This window comes from Chlamydotis macqueenii, chromosome 1 (assembly GCF_036417535.1).
Source record: "Chlamydotis macqueenii isolate bChlMac1 chromosome 1, bChlMac1.mat, whole genome shotgun sequence".
Taxonomy (NCBI): Eukaryota; Metazoa; Chordata; class Aves; order Otidiformes; family Otididae; genus Chlamydotis; species Chlamydotis macqueenii.
Window position 1 is genome coordinate 86,791,085 of NC_141556.1, and position 13,135 is coordinate 86,804,219.

At 43.6% G+C, this 13,135-nt stretch overlaps 1 protein-coding gene across 1 annotated transcript in view; it reads left to right on the top strand.

Moving 5' to 3' along the window:
- Positions 1 to 2,775: 2,775 nt before the first annotated feature.
- KPNA1 (karyopherin subunit alpha 1) overlaps positions 2,776 to 13,135 on the top strand; it is a 54,683-nt gene continuing 44,323 nt past the window's right edge. Inside the window, exon 1 of the mRNA XM_086760183.1 lies at positions 2,776 to 2,909. The gene's annotated coding sequence lies outside the window, so the exon portion shown is untranslated. The remainder of the gene's footprint in view (positions 2,910 to 13,135) is intronic.

The window sequence follows — 13,135 nt, forward strand, 5'->3', positions numbered from 1 at the left end:
AAAATTCTTCTCAAAATGATGTATTACTGATTTAGGAGTAAAATCCTTCCAGCTGAATTAATCCAGATTAGTAAAATACTTAGGGCTTCAGAAGTAGCTGTTGTCAGAAATGAAGCTACCTTCTGTCTTAATTTTAGTGGCACCTGATGTCAGCCTGGTTTTAGATCTCCGTGTTTCCACTTTGAACTCTGGTGGCGCTTTTTACTGCTTCCATGTGTTGCTCAGTGATCACACAGACCCAAACAGCCTGCCCTGGGCCTGCCTCGCTCTGTTTGGTGCTCTGCCTCGCAGCCTCACATAACACAAGCCCCTCAGATTTTGCAAATCCTTGCCTGCATGTGATGGCTGTACTCCAAAAAGCCATCATCTGTTGTGGTCTTTTAGGGTAGGGTATCACAAGACATGCAGAATGAACATAATTCACCATGCCTGAAAATGTGTACGTGGTGGAGAGAAGGCAGCAGAAAATCGAAGGTGACGGGAAACAGGAATTAATCCTTGTATCTCCAACACACCACTGTGTTAGCTCAGCTGCACCTGAAACCAGACTCTCAGCAAAAAGAGGAGAACTTGCAGATCTCTGCTGCCGCCCTTACCTGTGCTAATTTGATTCAAGGTATCTCAGGAATTCTAACCGATGCTGTAACCAGACCTCCTGCTGCAGTGCAGATGTGCTTACTGGTAGGATGTGAGAAATGTGAAATCTCTGAAAGAGAAGTGTAACTTACTTATTTTTTTTGTGCAAATGCTTTGGGATAAAGCTGTTGCCTGTCTGCTTTAATCTCTCTTATCTCAATTCTATGGGTAGAAATGCTGTGCTATACAGAAGTGCTATGAAATATACCTATGTATATGATATGTATATTGTATATGTATGATATGGATACAAATATATGTATCTATTGATATGGGAAAATCGGGCCAGATCTGGTAGTCATGGAGAGGCTGCTGCAGCTCCATGCCCCCAGAATAAGCTTGTATTCCCAGTAGGCACATGCACAAACACATGTATACATCACTTAAACATATATACATGAATGGCCACACAGATTACACAGCCAGCCACAGGGAACACTCACATGAACACAGCTCCAGTGGCCTCATCCCACCCTCTCTGGCTGAGCAGGATGGAGGTGTGCTAGTGAGTGTATGTGTGTGTGTATATATACACACACATATATGTACAGTGTGGCTCCCCCCAGCAGCTGGGCTCAGGCAGCCTGCTCAGTACCTGCCCCTCAATCCCAGTCTCTCCAGTCCCCCAGTAGCCAATGCCCCTGTGGTGGTCTCGCTGCCAGGGAGCCCCAGGTTCCCCCAGCCCCTTCAACAGCTGCTGCAACTCTCCCAGCCCCCCTGGCAGCCATCTCCTCCCTTGCAGCCCCCTCACCGGCTGGTCCAGCTGCACCCTTGCTGCTGCTCACACACGCATCTGCACGCCTGCGCCCATGGGCACATGGCACCCAGACCCCCACACACCCCCTGCATGTGGTAACGAGAGTCCCTTGCCCAGGTGTTTAGTTAGAAGACGGGACAGGCTGCGCTGATCAGGCGCAGGGCACGGCCAGACAAACCATCACGAGCCATTTACATGCAACCGGCTGTTCTTATTCCTGTATCCTTCTGTTTTCGCGCAACTTGTTTCTCCACAAATCACCCAGATCCCTCCCTTTACCCCCTTTGGTTCCTCCTCTAAACGTCCCCTAGTGAGTCCTGTGCAATCCCCAAAAGCTCTTCTAGCCCCGGAGCCTCTGGGGCTGAGGATCCCCTGGGACAGCCCTGCGAGGGGCCCGGACAGGGTGTCCCTTCCTCTGAGTCCATAATTTGGATTCTCGCCTTCCATCGTGCCCCTCTGGGCCTTTTGTGGGCTGCTGGCTCCTGGCATGGGCCTGGGAGCAGCCCTGCAGAGTGCCGTTTGGGGTCCCCCCTCCTGTGTCATCTCCCTGCGCTCCTTTGTGGCGTTTGTCACACAAGCTAACGTATGTACCCATCTCAACGTGGACCATGGCTGGCTGGCAGCTATCGTGGCTTTTTCGGGCGAAGCACACGACCAGCGACCCCCGCCGTATCCGTCACTGCCAGGCTGCAGCGTTCAGCCTCCCAGCCGGACGGCTGCCGCCGAAACCGCGAAATGGCTTCGCTGTGCCCCGCACCCCGCAGCGCGCGCAGAAGACGGCAGCCCTCCGCTTGCACTGACCCGGTTTGCGGGGATGGCGAGGCCACCGGTAGGTAACCTGCGCGGCAGGAAGCATTAATTACAGTGGAAACACCACCTCCTTAGGTTATCTCGGGCTGCACAAGTCGCTGGGGGAAGGGGGTGCTGTCCCTTTTACCGTTGCCTGTCACCCCGCGGCAGCCCTGACGGACGGCAGGTCGCGGCCCGCGGCCGCTGCGCAATTGCCGCCACGCTCCGCCAGGCAGCGCCCGGCCGCCATCTCCTCCCTCTCCGGGCCTGCGGCCCCCGCACAACCGCCGCCCCTCAGGCGAGCGGGCGGTGCCTCCTCCTCAGACCCAGCTTCGGCTGCAGCGCGGCCGCCCGCCGCACTACAACTCCCGGCATGCCCCGCGGCGCGCCCCGCCTGCGGCTGCTCGGGGTGCGCGCTGCCTGCCGGGAGCCGTAGTCTTCCCCGGGGCCACCGCCCACCGCCGTCGCCGTCCTGAGGAGGGCGCCGGTACTGCGCGAGGGCTGGCGGCCTGGCTCGTTTGGCCCGGCCCGTGGGGCCGCCAGAAGGGCTCCCCTTCCCAGAGGGCGCTGCGGTGAGGCCGGAAGCGACGCAACTCGTGGGGCGCCTGCGCGCTGCCGTCGCCAGCCAGCGCTGGGCAGGCAGGGAGGGAGGGAGCGGCGCTCGCGCGCCTCGGGCCCGAGAAGAGACAGCGCGGGGCCGGGCCGGGCAGCGCCGCGCCGGCAGCAGGTACGGAGGGGTGTGGGGGGAGGAACGGCGCCGTCCGCGCCGCCGGGCGGGGGGAGCCTCGGCCTCGGCCTCGGCCTTGGCTCCGCCGGCGGAGGGGGGGATGGATAACGGCAGCCGGGCGGTGAGCGGGGCCCGGCCGGGCGCGGGAGGAGGGATGAGTCCCCGCGGGGCGGGGGGGCCCTCGGTCCGGGCTGGGAGTGCCGCCGGCTGCGGGAGCCCCCGGCCTGCGCGCGTGCAACAGGCGGGGGCCGCGCGGGCGGGGCAGGGCGGGGCCGGCCGGCGCGGCGGGAGCCGCGCGCGTGGGCCGGGACCGGGACCCGGACCCGGACCGGTCGCTTTTCGCCGGCCCTGCGCCGCCCGCCCGGGAGGGGAGCGGGAGGAGAGGAGAGGGGTCTCCCAGGGAGCGGGAAGGGGGACGAGCCAGGCCGAGGCGGGCCGGTCCTGCCCGGGGAGCCGCCGTGTGGCTGGTGGGGCGGCGGGGCTTGTGCCGGTGGCGGGCTTGAGAAGTCGGCGGGAGTGGCCGCGGGGGGTCGGACGAGTCGGTGCCGCAAGCGCGAACTTCCCCGGTGCTGCCGGGTGCCGGCGGGACCGGCCGTGTTGTCCTCGGGCGGGACTCTCTCGGGGAGAGGCGGTGCCGGATCTCGAGGGAGAGGGAAGGGAAACTTTCTCCTGGGTCTTCAAAGTTTGGGGTTTTTTTTTTTTTGGGTTGTTTTTTTTTTTTTCTTTTTTTTTTCCTCTCCCTCCTGGTGATCTTAGTTGATCTTGCAAAAGCGCTGCCTTCTCCCTGCAGACATCCCGCATAGCCTGACATTGCTCCAGCTCCAGCATTATTTCTTTGGCTGCCTGCATGGGACGAAGCATTTCTACTTTTTTTTCTGGAGCCGTAGTGCCCGTTTCCGGTTGTCATGTCTCCGGAGACCTTGTAACTAACAGAAACTCGTCCCATTCATAATCTTTACATTTCTGTTGCTCGTACCAGAGCGCATGTAACGATGATTTTAAGCTTTGCCTCTTGAGGGCGTTTCACGAAAACTGAAACTCTGGACTGAAAAGATAGGTCATGAGCTGTGAAAATACTGGGCTGCTGTTTCTGCAGAATTCCCAAATGGTGCTGAATAGTTGTGTTTAATAGTCTCTTTATCCTGTATTCAAGCTGTTGTTTCTCTGGATTTTTTTTTGTTTGCTGCTGTATTTTCTGCTCTGAGTGGGTGATGTTAACGAAAGACTTAACAAAGTTGGGATCTCTCTATGGGCTATCCAGAAATGGAGATTACAACTTTATTCCTAGAAACTAGTTATTTTAAAGCTATTTTGTCTATACCTGTACCAATTAATAGTTAGGATAGAATATTTAATTGAACACTGTGTAAATTAATAGTTTGGATCAAACTAATCTTTGGTGTATCTGTCTTTGTTTTTATTGTAACTTTGTTATGTTGTTTTCCCTGCAACATTACCACATTCATTGACATGTGAACTAGGTCGTTCAGAACAAGTTTGTTTCTACTTGAACTGTGGTTGCACCTTCTAATTACCCTATAGAGATACCCATAGGCACAGGGAAAGTGAAGAGTAGCTTGAGGCATGGTAACATAAGATTACATGTGAGGTAGAGGTTTTTCTCAGTATGAGTTCTGTTATCTTTCAGACAGTTGCTGTGATGCTTCACTTCCAAGAAACATGGTGCTCTTAGGGGCTTGGGATTTCCCCCCGACCCTGAATCTCCCCCCTTCTAAACAGAGTCTTTAGTATGTCCCATCTCTGATTCTAGCACCGTACAAGGATATTTACCTTTTGCTGTTAGAGTGCCATCCATTGATTTTTTTTTTTCTTTTTTTTTTTTCTCTGATGTTATGTTCTCTCTGTTGATGTCTTCAGAGCTGGCTTGCTTGTGTGGTCCTGTATATTAACCTGAGTGCTCGTTCCTGGAGAAGTCGCAGTTCAGTCAATTTAGAAAGGGAAAGGCAGGAACAGCTCATGTCAGCAGCACTGACCAAAGACACTATGAGATCTAAAAGTACTACAGTCAGACCTTGCAGTTTCTGAAAGGTTCTTTATAGAGACTTTTAAGTGTAAGTGTTTATTTAACCAGATTGTTTGATAGTCTTATTTCAACTTCACTGTTTCAATGCGGTACTCCTTTTTTTTTTTTTTTTTTTTTCTTCTTCTGTTGAATAAGCTAATGTGAACAGAATAGTACGTTTTGTTTTAGACTGTCATGTATCTGGCAGGCTTACTTTGCTATTTTCTATTTGTCTTTCCACAAGTTTGTGAAATTTTTCTTCTGAAGTTTTTTTGCAAGTTCTGGAGGGGGTAATTGGAGGCGTAACTCATGTCTTTGAGAAAGCAAAAGGAAACTATCTTTAAAGGCAACAGTAAAGAAGTTGCTAGCTTGGAAAATGTAACTTTATGGCAAGAGGTGAACGGTTAATGGACATAGAACAGTGCCCTCCAGAAAAATATAAATCGAATCTCTGTGAAAAAGCGTAAAATATATCAGATAAAAAATAATTTTAAAAGTGATGTGAATTAGAGTTAGGGCTTTTAATTGGAAACATAAAAAATAAAAGAGCAGCAGCAAATAGCTGAATTTAATGGGTTAATTTAAATAATTCTGAAGGCAAAAGGGAATAGGGGTGTGAGGGAGCCCAGCAGGCTAGGAGCAAGTAAAAAAAAAAAAAAAGATGTTAAAGGATTTACTCCCTTGATGAAATGGTGTGAGTGGCTGAAATATCTAAACGAGAGGTTCTGGAATGATGTAATGGACAAAAAACAAGTTAGAAAGAACAGACCACCTCTTTCTTCAGAGAACAAGAGTGAAGCTGAACTGATATGAAAATTGTTCAGCTTCATGCTAAGGGGCTAAAGCCTTGTTTAAATAGTCCTTGGAAGTCCTGTTCAAATAGTATAATAATACTAATGAAAAAAATGCTGATGTAAATTGCAGAGATAAGGGGGAGCGATATGATAGCAAGTATTTTTTTTTTTTCTGCTATGAAGAAAAAAAAAATCCATCGTTAGTCTGCTGTGGTTTTTGAAGTCTGTCAAGCAAGTAATGGATTAAACTGCTCTATGTTATTTCCAAGAATGAATGTGGGGTTTTCAAAGTACAAAATGCCAGCAGTAGGATGCAAGGCCCATAGAAATGTCAGTACTTTTAAATTATTTTGAAAAAGGTAGAGGAACTCTGGAAAAACAGCAAAGGTAAGTTTAAATGAAACAGTCGTTGAAAACTTCTGCTAAAAATAAAATCTAAAGAACAGTAGAACTGAAAATTATGTTATGCCACCTCGTGAATGTCTTGAACTGTATTAAACTGTTGTGCAGACTTAATAATTCATTTTGAGGATAAAAAGTAGAAGTGGTCTAAGGCAGGTGACAGTAAATTTCCTTGCACCAGAATTGTTTTTAGAAGGATGTTAGTAGTAGGAGGATATGAAGAAGTGGTAGGAAGTAATGGTAGATTGGACATTGCATTGTCACTTCTGTTGATCCATTCCTGTAAGTTAGGAGTAAATGGAGTTCAGTGATACAGAAGAAATTTTAAATTGGGATAAAGTGAATACTTTCTTGAAACATAATTAATGCATAGTGTCATGAGGAGGCAGAAGCTAAAAGCATTAGAATTGAAAGAAATATGACACTGTTCTTGGATGTATATAGAGAGTAATATACTCTGAGTTTTAAGAGTGTGCCATAAGACTTAAGATTTAGCTAGTCACCAGCTGCTGAAAGCTTCCTTATGATCTAGAGTAATTATTTTATTATTTTTTTTTTATTTTTATTTGGTAGTTCAGATTGCTTGCCACGCTCAGCAGGAGTATTCATGTGTTCTATGAGGAACTAACCAGTTTGACACACATGTATCTTTATTTTATTTTTTACAGTCTGGGTATAAAGTTGAGATTATACATAAGTGATATGCTGATTTTAGAAATAAATATCCTGTGGCTAAGCACCTTGAATCTATTTATCTCCAAACAAGACATTGTAAGCCTACCAAATCTAGTGTTAAGTTTATACTAAAAGCAAATTCCCCTCTTGATACACGAAAATGTCATTTTGGCAAACGAGCCACCTTTGTGTGGCACATGAACTGCAGCTTGACTTTAAGGAAAGTCAGATCATAATGTTGTGATTAGTGTTAGATTGTTGTGATGTGGTTTTTTGTCTGAAGCAGGATGAGACTGCCTCTTAAAAGATGAAGGACTCCTTTGTATAGCTTCCACGTGATCACCTCTTTAACTGCCTATGTGTTCTTGTTTTACCTATTTTTTTGTATTGAGAAATGATCAGAAAGGACAAGAGGTGTCTTTGTGAATGTGCTGTGTGTTGAATTCGAGAACTTTTGGTAGGAGGGTTATACGCGGTGTAAACGGGCTGAGGGAGGCAGAATGAGCGTCATTGAGCTTTGAAGTTCCCGTGGGTTTTGGCTTGATGCAACTGATATATCAGTATTATGTGACTTTTGGTTGCTGAGGTCCAAAGCTAGTATGACTTCTGTAGAATTTTGACTTATTGTTATTTTGTGCTTTTGCACACGTATCTTCCATAATGCTGAGTCACAGCAACCAATACATTTGTTGAAGGCAAATTTATCATCAGGGAAAGCATGAGGTAGGTTTGGATAGTCACAACCCTAAACAAAAGTTGCTTGAAACTACAAAGTCAACTTAATTAATAATTTAGTTTATTTTTAACCTAATTTGTTTTAAATTGTTTGGGATTTCTTATTTTAATGATATGAAATGCTGAAAGATGCACTCTTGTTCTGTTGTAAAGAATGTTTAGGGCATGTTAGGATGTTAGAAGTGTTAGGATGAATTTTTTTTTTTTTCTGACAGATGATGACAATAAAATGATAGAGATGACTGTTGTTTTTCAAATAGTCCGTTTCTTAGATACGACCCTAGAGAAAATACATTGTGGGCTGGCTCATTCTGTAAATGCAGGGAGGATGTGCTGTAATCTTAATCAAAATAAAAGTGAATCTTTTCTTTAAAAGAAAAACATTGCATTTTAGCTTGGCACACAGCAATAATCACTTCTGTTATGTCATCTATTTTATCTACATAGACACGTTAATGTAAGGTGTTTTTTTTTTTTTTTTTTTTCCCTAATGTTAGTATAATCATGTGCGGCTGAAAAGTTTAATTCCCCATCACTAGCTGCTTTGTTTTATGACTTGTGGGAACTTTTTGGTTTCAAGTTGATTGTGAACTGTGGAGTTACAGAAATCAGGGTGAGGTTTTTTAAATTTAAACAGATGAGTTGCACTGCAGTGACTTTGAATGCATTAAAGAATTTAGTGTTTGCAACTAAAATTAGAAAGTTAACAAATTTGAAGATGTTTTCCTTTTAAGTTGATCTGGCTTTGAGAGTCAGGTTTTTTGCCTTCTTGCTCAAGTTAAAAGCTTTATGGAACTTTGAAAGCTATATCTGCTGCCTCATTAAGTCAAAATGAACCTTTAAAATAATGGAACTCAAAACACCTTGGAACTATCTTCATGATAGTAAATGCTAGATATACTGTGTATAAACTTTTGATTTCCCCCTTCCCCCATAAAACCTTGTAAATGCATTACTACTTAATCTCTTCAGTGGTGTTTCTTAAAAAAATAAAAAGTGCATAAACCTTAAACTTTTAAAAATTGACTTGAGTGCCCAGTTGTGTGGCTATCAATGAAATTAATTAGTAGTACAGGCTGATGCATCAGATAAGTTTCTGTGACAGCACCAAGTGTCAATTTCTGTTAGTGGGTTTTTTTTTTTTTTCCCCTTGCAATCAGAAATATGCTTCCTTGATTTTTTGTTTTGTTTCTTTCTGTGTGTTTTTTAGTGTAGGAAAGGAAGATCTGAGGCCTGATTTTAGACATGTCTCTTAAAACCCCTATTTTTTGTAAGCACAGAAGATCTTTCTGAATGTTACCTCAGGGATGTACTCAATTGACCCTTCAAGATTAGTAAAATCTTGAAATTAGCAGAAATACCTTTGATATGGTGGTCGTTTATTATTATTTTAACCACCTCTTCAGGCCTTTTTTTTTTTTTTTTTGTGGATGATGAGGAGGTCACATTGTTGAAATGTGACATCCCTACAAACTTGACATCAGGTGTCCTTAACAGTGTTCAGACAATGCGATCTATTTTCTTTTCTCCTTTTTCTTGTTTCTTTTGAGCAACAGTCAATACTGAGGTTTTTAATTTGTCTGCAGTATCATGTTCCATATTGTGCCAAATTGTATGTCTTTTCAGGCCTTGCATTAAGATTGTTCCCATTTTTAAGCAAGTACCAGTCCAACTTGCCAAGAGGCCTAGAACTCGAACGTGTCAAATTTGCTATACATTAGGTGGATTTGCTATTTCACAAGTTTATAAAAGTACTAGAACAGAAACAATTGTGAATTAAGGCCTACTACTGGTCATGAAAAAAACCTAATAGGGCTAGGAAGCCTGCAAAATAAAACAGATTTGAAAGATGCGGGGATGGACAGCAATTCCATGAAGAAGTCCCCGTCTTACTTCCAGCTTTTGACAGAAGGTCCCTAAAAGTCTGAACCGTGTTTTAAGGCTATATCTTCTATCTGTGTTTAGCTACACCTCTTATGTTACTTTTGAAGCTTCTTTAATCTTCTGGCCTTCTGCATATCGGAAGGTGGTGATTCTGTTTCTTCTCCATTGTTCTTGTGTGATGATTGCCCTAGGAGTGTGGGTCCCCGCTATTCTGCATGAACTGAAGTCTGTCTGTCATTCCTGCTAGTGAATAGCACTCCTGCCTGCCGCTGCAGCTTTCCCAAGCCACAGAAAAAGAAATTCACGTGATCGTTTTGTTTACTTGTTAGTACTGGGTTTTGATATATCATAAGCAAAACTTACTTTTGCAGGTCTTTACAAATACTGCAGCACTTAATTTTATAATGCCTGTGAGACATGTTTCCCAATTCCATTTTACAACTAGAGAAATTTAAGGAAAGATTTTAGAAGTCAACTGTGCTGTGCTTGAACAATAGCTTTTTGTGGTTGAGATGGTTAAATATCCTTTCCTCTGCCTGTCTCGAGCCTTACAAGAGTCTGAAGACACTTGAAATTAGAAAGTAATGCCCCTGTACCTCAGGTGATGTCGGTGTTTCTACTGATGGGCATTCCCATAGACCCCTGTAATCCAGTATGCTTTGTCAAATAATTTTGCAGAAGAAGCAGGTACAGCCTCAACAAAATGTTTATCTGGTTGAGTCGGTTTTTCAAACAACAGGAGGTGGCAGTGAAGAGAGAAGTCAGTCTTTTGTTTTTCTTTATTTTTTTTTTCCCTTGGATAACACTGTCAACAGTGCAGAGACTTGGTGGCTGTGTTTTGATCTCTCTAGGATGACGGCAAGTGTAGGATGTTGCTCTAGAAATTTTTCCAGGGAAATACCATTAATCCCAGGTCATATTTTTTACCATTCTATATCCTATATTATTCATGGTTTTATTATGAAGACCTTTTGTTATCTCCAAGAAAGCTGATAGTTTACTTCCACAAGATTTAAAGACTTCTGTTAGCATCCTGAACCTGTTGCTTTAGAATTGCCAAAAAAACAAATTAAAAGGACTTTCCAAAATGTATACTTCACGGGGAAAAAACCAAAGACGTTTGTGGCCAAAGAGTTGGATTTGTAGGGAGTGTTCATGAGAGTGATGAATGACCAAGTGCTGCTTTCAGGGTAGTTTTTAAAATTAGATGGGTTTTCTGGTCTCTCACTAAGAGTGTCAGAAGATGATGCATGCTGTAATCAGAGCTCAGTGAATTGCTCAAACATCTGTCCAGGCTGTGCTGTAGGTATTTGGCGTGATGTCAAGAAGCATGACTGTGAGGAAACTTTAATTCTCTAGGATGTCTAGAGTCCTATGGCAGAGCCAATAAACAAACAAAAATCTCCTTGGAAGTAAAGGTTTTGTAGCATAGCTGAACCATTTCTTACCTTGAATAATTCTAGTTTCTCGCACTGCTTGGAATTCTGTCTTGACAGTGCTGTTTCTGACGTGGATTGGTTGGCCTTTCAGGGCCAACAGTGCCTCTCGTATCTTTTCACAGTCTCTCTGGCAGCATTCTAAACCAGAGACGGCAGTTTATCAGTACAGTGGGGCTCACAAGTGTGCCTCCAGTGAGTCCCTTCCTTCAGACTACTGCCTCTGTTGGTTAGGAAACAGACTGGTAGTATGTTGAATCTTCAGGATAACTTTTTCTGTCACTTAACGCCATTTCTCTTCAAGCTTCTTGTCTGCCTTCGTTTTCCAGTCTTCCTCTTCCGATATATTTCCATTGGAAGGTAAAATTTCTTGTACAAGTCTACACTTATGAAATACATTTTTTTTTTCTTTTTCCCACCCCTAATTCCAAACAAGGAAAGTTTGTGTCTAACAGTCTTTAATATCAGCAGTATATTTGGTAATCTTGGTTTCAGTCATCTGAGTTGTATACACTATTATGCAGGTCTTGATTTGTAAGGCCTTTATTTTTGCATCTGGGTACCTCTGGCATGTGGAATATCCAAGAGTATCAATCACACGGCATTCCTTCTGGCAAAGCCCTTAAGTCTAGTGACACTGATACCTGATTTAAGAAGGCAGGGAGTTCATTTTTGTTCCTATGTAGATGATTGCTTGGGACAAGGTAAGTCATCACAGTAAATGACTCTGCATTTTACAGTGCCTCTGAATTTCTTTGACTTGATGAGCCAAGAGAAATGTAGTGCTTTTCCTTTCTCCTGGACATGTGTGCTTAGAACACATCCACATTTAGTAGGGTACACTTGTCTTGATAAGCGAAAAATTTGGGGATCATCATTTCCTTAGGGAGATCCAGACATTCAGGAATAGATGGTGTTTTAAACTTTACTCAAAGTCATTTTTTTCATGGCAGCTAAACTTAGGATGAGAAAGTGTCGTACAGGGTTTGAGTGGTGCTGCACAAAAACCCAAAGAATACACCATGAAAACTTCTCACCAGGTCTCCAGAGGTTTTTATCTGTAGACAGGAGTATTAAAAAGAAATGTGGAAAATACTATGCTATCTTTAGGAAAGAAAAGATGAGTAGAACATTTCCATGACAACCACCACAGATTTTCACCAGAGGTAGCATTAATTTTGATAGTGCGGAGAAGACCCAGGGTTTGCTATTTGCTATGAAGAAATTACCATGGGTGAATTTAAAGTGACCATTGAAAGATTTTCAGTTAAGCCACAATAAAGTTGCTGAAGACAACTGAGAGGCAATTTGAGAGTTCTTTTGCCTCTGGTTTAGTCTGGGAGTAAGGCTACATCCTGAAAAATGGAAGAGGAGATTTAATCAAACAATCCTTGGATGACTGTTACAACTGAAGTAGGATTATTGTATTTTCAGTCCTAAAAAAATAATTTGTGTGCCTACACTGAGCAGGTGTAAAGATGCTAGCAGTAGATGCGGGCTCGATGAAATCTTTTATGTGGTCATTGAATATTTCACCAGTAGTTGGAGAACCAGTAAAAGAATTATGAAGAAAGAATTGATTTGGGAAGATGTAGAGGATATTGCAAAGGCTGCTTTTAGAAAATAACTTTGGATTTAATAGTTATACAGGTTAGATAGGCAAGTATATAAAATGGATATGTGGCTCTGTGTTGGATTTTGTTTATTTACTACCAGTGAGGGACTACTGTGAAATGCTGAACTCACTACTGGTTGAATTCATAACTTCTCAGTTGTGAAGGGAGCTTAATTTTTTCACCTTTAATAGAATAAGTTGTCTTACCAGTCATTTGGTGGTAGGAATTTGTAGGAAGGCTTTACTCGAAGGTAAAACACAGTACACTATTTTGAAAGGATTTCAAGTGTACAGATTACTCAGAAAATAGAAAAAGGGGTTAGTCACTAAAGTGAGCTGTCTTGAACGTCAGAAATGAGTATAGCCAGAAGCTGCAGCTAAAGTTTGCAAAGGGTGTAATAAATAGAAGATAGTTATTGTGAAGCCATTAGGTAGCGGGGCTGAGGTAAAGTCAGAGAATTCGAGTAAATCCTGTGTCTATATTTTCAATAAATGAAACAATGATGTCAAGTACAATGGGAGCGGGCTAACAAAGCTCTGAGAGGAGAATGAATATTATTAACCTAAAGTCAGAAGCAAAATTAATTGAAAGAAATGAATATACAAGTTGGGAGATGAAGGGGAACTAGGTAAATAAGTACAATAAGGAAGAATATGCTAAG